At 37.4% G+C, this 10,344-nt stretch overlaps 1 long non-coding RNA gene across 1 annotated transcript; it reads left to right on the plus strand.

The window, feature by feature from the left end:
• The first annotated feature begins 6,041 nt into the window (after positions 1-6,041).
• Positions 6,042-9,416, plus strand: LOC139988638 (uncharacterized). The gene is made up of 3 exons (XR_011800175.1): positions 6,042-6,153; positions 7,371-7,612; positions 8,126-9,416. It is a non-coding gene; the product is annotated as an uncharacterized lncRNA (long non-coding RNA).
• Positions 9,417-10,344: the final 928 nt, after the last annotated feature.

Genomic DNA, 10,344 nt, shown 5'->3' on the forward strand with positions numbered 1-10,344 from the left:
CGTACAAACGTAATTAGTATCTGTTATAGATTACTTTTCGAGCAGAAGTACGAACAGACAGCGGCCAAGGAGAAAAATGAATCCCTTAAGATTCCGTAAACGATATCTAAATATAGGTTCGCTCTCCTTATAATTAACGAGCCAGTGCCGTGAAGTACCTGTTATCTGGTGGAGTGGGAACGGAGAGAGGGGTTGGAGCACGCGCGTACACACCCTCTCTCGTAAGAGTGGAACGGCCCTGTCCACATTCTAGAGATTCTAGGTATATAGCGAAGCGAACGGCGCGGATGCACGCGCATTGTGCGCGCCGCCGAAGGGCAGACGGCCGACCAGCGATTCCTGCTGTATCGTTGGTTCCTTCTGCGCGTCCGTTTCGTTTCTTTCCTTTCGAATGTTTCTTTCCCTTTCTCACTTTCAACGCGAGCTTTTTTCCTCCCGCGGCTACTCTCCCTCCGCGATTACATGCAAAGACAAACACAACGGTGATTTATCTGGCCGGTTCACGGGGACGTGCGCGTAATTTACCGCGACTTAATTGCATTTAATTCAAGCGGCGCAACTGTAAATCACAAAGCGTCGCGCGTTGCGCGGGTCAGTCACGCCTGCTGTCGATACGATATAATTACGTCTATCAGCGAGCTCTGCGAGTAGATCGCGGTGGCGGTGAACTCGATCGAAGGAGAAGTTGCAGATTCGTTACGGGACAACGTACTTACATACGCCCCTCTATACAAGAGTGGATATACATACAGTGAGTCACGAAAGTATCCCAACACTTGTAGACGCCTTTTATGAATATATTATGTGTGTTGTTCGGAACATTTTGAAATTTCATTGCATACCACTGTTAGGACTGTTTGACTATCATGATCATATTGGTGAAGCTTAAAAGTCTGAAAACACGTATGGAAATTACAGAATAATTTAAATTGTCAATTATATTAATAAACCTAAACCATAGTTAACACGTATAATACGTTTACAGCGGCTATTCGTGCAATTTGCATATTAATTTTTTTATTAAACATATGTTTTTGATAAATATCTTGTAATTTTTATATACATTTCCAGATTGGTTTCAAGTTTTACCAACGTAATCACAACGGTCGTGTCTTATTACAGCGATAACGAAATTTTAAAATGTTTTATACAACACGCACAATACGTACATGAAAGTTTTCTATGATAAGTGTTATACTTTCGTGAGCCATTGCATACTCGTGTCTATTTTCTCTTGGCTAGCGTCAATTTGCTTGGCAACAACCGCGGAGGTTCCTTGCTCGTTCTTGCATGCGCTGCTTATATAATTAAAAATCGCGTCTTCGTAATCCGGACCGCGTAAAGATACGTTGCTACTTCATTGCAATATATAATTGCTTATGTATGTGTAATTTACGATCCGCTTTGGCGAAATAAAAACATATTTTTTTAATCGTCCTGGACGGTAATCAGGAGAATTATATACTGGTACTCTTGAGTAGAGCAGCGCAATTAAGAAAGTAAGATCGCCTTGCTACCTTTGTGCCTGTGGAACGCACCGAGTATCTTATTTCATTTACAACCGAGATAAATTCCATGTAACCTTCGAATCTTTCCTCTGCGGAAAGTCTAAAGAGAAAAATGCCTTTCCGACCAGACAATTCATCAGTCGCTGAAGATTTGTAATTAAATTGATGATTGATCTTGACTCGCCCGAAGGACAATTACTTTTGCATGACGAAATATTATTTATCGAATTTCGAATATGTAAACATTAATTCTTTTTTCGCAACAAATATATATAATTTGACAATGAATAAATCTTCTCGGAAAACAATCATCTAACTTGATAATGTTCCTACGAATATTTCGTAAAAATATTTATTTCTAATTAATACGATTTAGAATATAGTCGAAATAATATCATTAGAAAATTATAATTTTTATTGGAAGTAGCAAATAACGATGTCAATAACAAAGTTTTACACGATTAAGAATCGTTATGATGCTGTTTGTGTCCATCTGCTGCTTACACTGCTTGCTATTTCTAAGCAGAATGACAACGATTGAAAGAGAATAAGCCAAAGTTAGTTTTTGTTATAAACTCCTCGTTTCTTAGAAATGTCCTCTTTCTACAATAATATTAAAAATAAAGTAATTTCAACATCTCCATGCATAATCAATATAAGATATTTTACGAAAACAATTTTGACAGTTTTATGTTTGATCTAGGCTGTATTATTCAATGAGATTAGAACAACATTATACATCTTGTAAGACTAAAAAGAACCATAAATCACGATATATCGAAGTTCGAATATCTCTACCACTAGCTTCAAAAAACCGCACGCAATCTCTAGGAAAACGTTTCTACAAAAGGTTTCTAATCAGGTTAAGTGACGTTATTTCCTTACAAGAAATAATCCATCGGGAGTTGCTCGTGACACTGTTCCGATAAGGTCTGTACCGCGGCGGTGCAATGAAGACCAACGTAGCAAGGAACGATGAAGCTCAACGCGCGCGCTTATTAAATTTGCATATCGCAATTTATAGCACGAACCTCGAGCATCCACCTTCGATCACGATAGTATTGTCCCATCTAGAAAAAAAATCCGGAATTCATTCCGGTGTTTGAGAGAGGGGTTGGGTGGGTGCAGGGAGGGTTGCACTCGATGAGAACAGGTTGACCGAAGACTCTTTGCAAAGAGTCCAAATCGACCGTTCTTATTGGTATTTCTTTTTGCAACGAGTCGGCGCGCATTATTCGCGGTTCCTGAGCCGTGGCCCGCGCGCGGCGCTGAGTGTGCGACAATAATTTCAAGGCGGTCTCCTCGTAAATCTAGCCGACAAACTGGTACCACACCTCCGCGCGAGCGAATTTCTCTTATGGGCAAAAACCAACGAGATTGGCAACCAATAAGCGATCTCACGGGCGTTACCAAGTGTCTAGCATGCACATGAATACACGCGTCGTGACACGCTCGAATAGACACGTACCTTCTCGGACACGTACTTGCCTGTAAGAGTTTACGTTTTTTTCGCGCGTACACTCTATGTGCACGTTTATACACTGGTCAAGTGAATTCGACTGACAAAGCACCCTAGTCAGCTTGACAAATGCCTAAGGGACTGCGAAAGCGATTGTTCAATATCTTTTTTAAATCCGACTGACGCTTCGAGTACTTCGAAACAAGTACTTTGCGAGGGAAAACTTTGGAGAGTGTACGAGCGCTACTGCAATTTTTACTTTTGCTGTTGACGAAATTTTAGAACTTGTTTATTAGTATTTCGGTAAATGTTGTATTTCCGAAGATTCAAATTTTATATCGTATTCTAGTTTTAGAAACCATGTGAACTACTTAGCAAATACTAGCAAATACAATCCTGTCTAATTAGGATACATTAGAAAATCTTAACGAATGTTACTTTATTTAATATTTTACATTGTAAGGTACATACAGTGTATATGTATAATGAAGGTAGTAAAAAGATTTAACTTGTACCAGACATCACAATTTGTGCGGACCTAAATGTTCTAATATTTATGGCGGAATAATTCCACGAATGCAGTATCGAAGGTATAGGTACACTATTTTAATTAAAAAATGCTATAAAAGCTGTTATATATACATTATGTTCATGAACTTTGTCACTTGACAGTGCCGTTGTTTCGTAATTTCCTTACAATTATCGTGAGATTTTAAATAAATATGATAAAATAAAAATAAGTTTCATCTCATAAATATCAATTCAGATAATCTGGCATTACCGATAAAAGAAAGTACAAACTCTAATCTGCGTAACAATATTTTTATAGAATGAGTAATTCGTATATGAATTATATTTATCTACTTATCGAATGTCTTAATAGTGTGGATATATTTCGATTTTTTAGCATTTCTATCATCATTCGTCGATTACATCATTTGAGACGTTTACTACTGTCTTTAATTCATTGAGCTTTATTTCTTGGCCTTTCGATCTGAAGGAGAGTATGCAGCTTCTCTACGAGTTAGTATCAACTGCTGTGCAACGCATAATAATATCAAGAAACGTACGACTGTCGCGTTACAACAGACACTTAACTCTTGCCTACGATTTATGCTGAATGTGAAAACGCATGACATCATCTCGGAGATAGCTCAATTAGTTACAAAGATTTATAAATACACGAGCGCCTGGTCCTCTAAAGTTCTAATTTATCTCTCCTCTTCACATTTACAATTGTCTTGGAATCGTTATTACTCTAATAAATTTATTCATTTTTAGAGACAGAAAAATATATCGTCGATCTATTGGATTCTTCATAACGCGCCTTCTCATCTAATTTAATTAGACTGCCAATGTTTACCCAAATCTATATCCACATCTTTATGAACAATTTTTATATCTATAGGTATATTCACAAAATATGAATTTCGATAAAAATCCACAGTCAATTTATATTATAAAGAATAGGAATTTTGTTAAGTTCTGTTTTTTAAATTCTGTTCTTTACCGTTATTACGATACAAAAGAAATATAAAATGTTTGCATTATAGTCCAACGTCTATTAATACTCCATTGCATGTAGAGGATTTCTTCTTGACACGAATCATCTCTCTAATTTCTTGCCCTTCACCATTACGCTACATACGAGAATCATTTGCGAGAGTCGCATTATTTATGATTGAACATGAAATTGTTCGCGTCCCACGCTTCCATACGTACTTACCTTAACATAGCCATGATTGTCACATAACTTGATACTTCATCGTGCATCTTAATACATTCTACCCTCTCCGTTGTTACAGCTGCTGAGTTTCATTGAGATTAGTCAAGTTGCTTGAATTGAGATGGATATTTAATGAAAAATGATATTCAAAGAATTACATTCACGTGAAATGTTAATTACGATGTTAATTATTATTAAATGTCATCCACGATAATCCACGTTTCTCTTATAGAAGAACAATTCAATCCATTGCCAAAATAATTTCATATCGAAACTATTTTCTCGTTTGATTTCGCAAGTAAAGTGTTCTTGCCACTCTCTCTCACATTTGGAAAATATTTCTTACTACACCTGAAGCACATAAGATTTTCTCATTCTTTCAATCGCTACAAGAACAATTGTCGCACATCTCTATCTTTCTACGAAGCTCGTTTTTTACCATGTTCTACGTCTTATCTTCGTGCTTCATCAAATTCTTGTACTCATATGGCAGTACTATCGAGAGATACGAAATTTAATATACTTGGACACGATTAATTAATATTTAAACGCTATATTGAATATAATGATATGCCGATAGGTACTTTTCGTTGCTACCGCAAACATGATGCCTCCACAGCGGAGATTTTCGATCGTCAAGTATAAAAAAAAGAGATTTATCTTTTCGAAAATTCAAAAAACACGATCGTGGACGGATAACTCATCCGTCAGGCGCGTCGTAAAAGATTATCGATGCCGTAACGAGCGTGCGGGTCGCGAAATATCATTAGTGCGCGCAGTGGCGTAGAACGAAAAGACAGAGGGAATAATTCGTTGAACGCCGAAGGGAACGTAGGCGGCCCCCGGTACCATTTGTTTTGCGCTGTACGCGATAGGACAAGCTCTATCCGTCTTGCCAGGTTCTTCCTTTTCCTCGTGCGCTCCGGTCTCGACGAGAGGACTCGAAGCCTCGAGATAGTCGCCGGCTCATGGGAGTCGAGAGAGTTCAGAGACAGCACGCGACGGTATCGCGTAGCAGGAATTAAATCGATGATACACGGAGGACACGCTTCTAAATTATACGCGAAACCGGTGCCCGGGATACCGTTCGCGAAACCAACTATAGTGCAATTGAGAATAACTATAGCCGTGGCGTAGGCGAATTTTGACGTTCGCAGATGAATCGAGCTTTAAAGTATCGCGATAAACAACGCACGAGACTCGCGATGCAGAAACAGGTCAACGAGGTTATCTCGTTGAGAACGAGAGGTCCTGCTGGAATGCGATTTTTAATCTAGAATGGGGCTATCGATCTTCGGCTATTTATAAATGCATCGTCTCGTTGTTATACTTAAAAGTAACGAAGGCTGAAGCATGTTCTTGAATTGTTTTCCGTGTGCTTTTAATATTCAAATATCATTTTGGTAATTGGAAGAGAAATCGACCCAACGCCATTTCGTATATGGTTCTACATTCTTTAGGTACGTAATTGGTGTTCGGCGTTTCAATACAGAAATCTTGTTTTGATAAATTTATTTATTAGAAAGAGATAGCATAAATAAATGTAAATACAGTGTAATATTATATATATTGTTACACAATTCGTATAAGAAGAGTATTAAAAAATGACTTCTTTTTGTAAATTATTGACAGTATCGTAATTAAGGTGTTTATTTAATATTCTTTTATCAAGGATTTTAATATTCACCGATAGGATCACATATCAGGTTCTGATGAATCGATCAGCTGCTCGTTCAATAATTAATGATGTTGAGTAAATTATACGTTAATCATGATTTAGAATAGAGAAAGTTAAACAAAACAAAATAGTGTGGATCAATTTATTCTGAAATTATGTGATGCAATCTCGTCTTATCTTAAGTGCTGTTGAATATAGCGATTACTGTCAGGCATTGCGATCAGATAGATTATAAATCGACATATTGATTCGCATAATATTTATTCGTATTATCTCTTTACATCGACTTTTCACAACGTATGTAGTAAATCCTTTATCTTCGATAAGGAAATATAAACGTCATTCAATCAAAAATCAAGCGCATATTATAAACGCGTGAAACACAAAAGAGTGTTTACATATAAATTGAAGTCCGCACCTGTTAGTCTCTGCTGAACCGGATGTCGGTCAGACAACAGCGACTGCACAGAGTATTAAAGGAATTATGACGTACTTCCGTACTTTTTTTTAATTCCTTAACGAACAAATTTCTTTCAGTTTAAAGTGAAATAAACGTATAAATCGAAATGATGGAATTTTTTTTAGAATAAAAAACAACTACTATGCTGAAAATGAGATATTGTATGTATATTAAAATGTTTTGGTGGAAGATTTCGTGAAGATCACGAAATTGAATTCGTGAAGATCATTAATATATTATCGGAATAAATTAATCGTCTAGATTAAAAACAATTTATGCTTCTATATGATAAGTTAGAATGGTCTACCTACAGGTGATTAATCTTCTTCAATACCTAAACTCGTAGTATACTTCTGATTTATGAAGTTCGACACTTTGAATGGATACTTCATGGAACTGTACAAAAAGAAGATAGGATCAAAGCGACAAACGATTACGATCGTTTAGTCCTGCCGTGATAATCTTACGTATTCCCGACATCGCTTTAATAGACTCCTTTTATTGCCCAGTTTGGTCAACAAGCAATTTCGTGTTGGCAGGTAGACGAAGCCAGTCCTATCTCAAGCTGTTACGAGCTTCTCGAACACCGCCTCTACGTCTTAAGTGGGAATAAATCTGCCGACCTTCGTAACTCTTTCATTCGCTTCTCGCCTTTACCCGAAAAAAGGGGTCCTCGTCATAAAACGCGTTAATACGTTTAGTGGAGCCGGGGAAATGATCTCGAAACACGTGTCGCTATAAAACTCGGTTCTAGCGTACGAGGATTTCGAAGCGGAGCAAAGTAAGTCGTTCGAATTATTTCGAAACGAGTCGGAACGATAAGCAATCGTATTGATTTAAATAGACATCTTAATTGTCAGAAAATAAGTGTGTTACCCGTTTGTAACAAAATTATCTCGATTCGTGTATATTAACATATTTCGAAGAAGCGTATTTATAATAGTAAAGAAAATACATAGTACGAAAGTTTTTATGATTCACTTATTTGATACGTCTTCTAATAGTTTAATCTTGCCACTTCTTTTTCGGTCAATTTTGATCCAATTGTAGTTTTCTACCGTTCAAATATATTTTATTACTTCTCGTTTCAAATTCGTGTTAAAGTTTTCTCAAAGCATCGAAAACCTTTTTTGTTTATCAAAATGAGAACGAGTATAATTGAAATAGAAATATTCTAGGGTTGCTGCAGGGTCAATTAAAGCATCATATGTTTCGAATATTACATTAATATTTAAAACAGTGTACATAAAACACTGTACAGTGTATTCATATGTATATTATGTTACGAACGAAGAAAAATCGCCCTTAAAGGAATCCTCTGTAAACCATCGCCGCGTCATTGAGAGAACCATTCCGAGTGCAAGTACCGGGAAGCTTTCCATTCTAAAGGTACCTTATGACGCATGCATTTTTCTTGAACGATCGGAACCTTGATCGGACCTTGGCCCGCGGACCAGGTGACACCCTCCAGGATTCGATCGATCCTCAGCGGTGGGTACGACCTTGTTCGTAGGAGCTCCGCAAAGTGGAAGGCGGCTCGAGCTAAAAGGGTCGATGACGAGAGAGTTCGGAAATGCGCGTCCTACGTGGGTGAGTTAGTGCAGAGCCATCCTTCCTCGGCGAGTGCAGTCCTCACGCGGGTTTGGTCTCCAAAGCGAGCAAGAGACGAAGCAAGAGAGTCGAGGGGAAAGAGGGTCGGATAGTGGCTCAGAAGAAGCTGCAACAGCAGAAGACGAAGAAGAAGAAGAAGAAGAAGAAGAGGAGGAGGAGGAGGAGGAAGAAGAAGAAGAAGAAGAAGAAGAAGAAGAAGAAGGGAAAGAAAAAAACAGTGGGGAAAGAGGAAGAAGACTGAGAAGAAGAAGAAGAGGTGGCAGTAAAGGGGCAAAGAAGTGAAGGGCCGGGTAGAGGTAGGACGAAAGCTCAGGTGTTCCGTTTCTCGGGTCCGGACTCATCTGCGCGACGGTTTGGCGAACCCGTTGTCGGTGAACCGTCGGTTCACGATACCCGTTCTCATCTTCGCCCCACTGGTGCATCTCGCGTCCGTCTGCACGCCCACGCTACCGCAGGACTCCTTAAAGTCCTACTCACAAACAGAATACTCGCAGCTATCGGTTTTCTCTGCCAACCAGTTAGCGACGATTGATTTATTTCTTGATCTTTTTTGCAACTCGTGCTAAGGTTTACTAAAGGTATACTAGGTGCTGTTCTTGTGGAGTAATGCGGTTATATTGGTGTAAAGGTTCGCCACTTTGTTGTTGAAAGTGAAATAGTATGGAGTGGATGAATTGGACTGCGTACATTTTTTAATACGATGCAAATGTTATATTTGAATATGTGATTGTTTTCATGTGGAAATATTTCTGGATCTTTATAGAGGATTAAACTTCGGTTTTTGACAGGAATAGATTTTTTGTACTAAGAGAAGTTAATTATTTTATTATTTTGTCGCTTTGGATATGAAGATTGAGATGTTAAATGTAATTTTGTAGCAGCTCGAGTTTAAATGAGAACTATTCATATTTCTTCATCTTAGAAATGCATGCAGAATATAAACAAATATGTGTAAAATCTTAAATTAAAAATAAAGAAGCTTCATTCAAAGTGGACTTGTTTGAAAATTGCAAAATACCTAAAGTCTCCTTTACATCCCTACAAACAGGTTTATTCATTAATTTATTCAAAGAGTAAGATACCTTCTTAGACAAAATGCCTTCTAAATCCTCTTAGGAGTAACAGTAAAATAATAAACATTTTAAGTTCAGAACACCGATAATAGAATACAGATAGATTTTTTAATTTATTTTATAAACATTCGGAACCATACTCCATTGATACCATAATAATAATAATTGAAGTAATATAAATAAACTTTTGCATAATAAAATGTAACATTGCAGTATTAAACAGTACGAAAGGTTACAGTTTACTTTTAGTAATGCGGCTACGCTAATGTGGGGCGCAAAAACAAAACATGCAATAAGTTCTCGGAATATCAGTGTAGCACGTACTTTACGTTTGGTAACAGGTGAATTTACGTCCCAGTGGATTCTATTAGGCTTCAGTCTTACAGATTGCGACACAACCTTCCTCATTGGTATGGACAAGTATGTTGCTCTTTTTTATTGACAACACCGACTGCGATACTAATTATTTCCCGCCATTAGAAGTAGCGTTTATCGTGTGACTGGGCTACATTTCTAGCACATAATGAAACTATTTTGCAAACTCGTCTTTTCTTGTCCGAACGTCCTACTTCCTAATTGGTTTCTGTTTTCCAAAATAAGATATCTAAGGTACGGATCACTAATTATAAACCTGATCCGGTTTTAGACCACTTTCGAACATATGTCGAAATGATTACTTTAACGGCTTAAAAAATTTATCGTTGCTGTATTACAGTACTGTTGTTACAATCGTTGTTACAATAAATGTTGTTACAATAAATACGTAAACGTATGTATACCAAAATACATACAAAAATATATCGAATGTCCAAAGCAGAATATTCATTGT

Source organism: Bombus fervidus, chromosome 6 (assembly GCF_041682495.2).
Source record: "Bombus fervidus isolate BK054 chromosome 6, iyBomFerv1, whole genome shotgun sequence".
Classification (NCBI taxonomy): Eukaryota; Metazoa; Arthropoda; class Insecta; order Hymenoptera; family Apidae; genus Bombus; species Bombus fervidus.